General features: G+C 54.3%; 1 protein-coding gene across 3 annotated transcripts in view; it reads left to right on the forward strand.

The window, feature by feature from the left end:
- The window catches only part of ADGRL1 (adhesion G protein-coupled receptor L1), a 41268-nt gene that overhangs the window by 18398 nt on the left and 22360 nt on the right, over positions 1-510 (forward strand). The window lies entirely within an intron of this gene.

Raw genomic sequence — 510 nt, forward strand, 5'->3', positions numbered from 1 at the left:
ACACACACAAAACACAGGAGACTAATGCCTCCAGAAGCTTATGCCAAGGTTCTCAGGAGGTGGGGGGGGGGGGCTTGCAATGTAAAAACAATGGCAGGAAAGAGTGAAGGTGTCATGGGAGCCGAGAGAGGGCCAGAGGTCTGGTCAGGCTTCTCTGAGGATTGACATCTGAATACAGATGACAGAAGTACATGTGAGTGTGAGAACGAGTGCCTGAGTGTGCAAGACTGTTTCTAAAGTGTGTTTGAGTGTGGAGTTATGCAGAGGTGCTACATGTGCAGAGCTGCAGAAGCCTCTCACACAGCCAGTCCATTGGAAGCTCGTCAGTGTTTCCTTCAAATTATACTGATCGGACTACTGGTTGCACCACCAAGTCCGTGTCCGTCCCCCGCCACACACACCCTGCGGTACCTTCTGCCCCCTCCCCTTGCCCGCTCTTGCCTGCTGCAGCCTGTTCCCCTCAAAGCCGCCAGAGGGCGCCAGTGAGCACCTGAGTCGGGGCTCCTTTTT

The sequence above is a fragment of the Pteropus medius genome, unplaced genomic scaffold (assembly GCF_902729225.1).
Source record: "Pteropus medius unplaced genomic scaffold, Ma_sr-lr_union100, whole genome shotgun sequence".
Lineage (NCBI taxonomy): Eukaryota > Metazoa > Chordata > Mammalia > Chiroptera > Pteropodidae > Pteropus > Pteropus medius.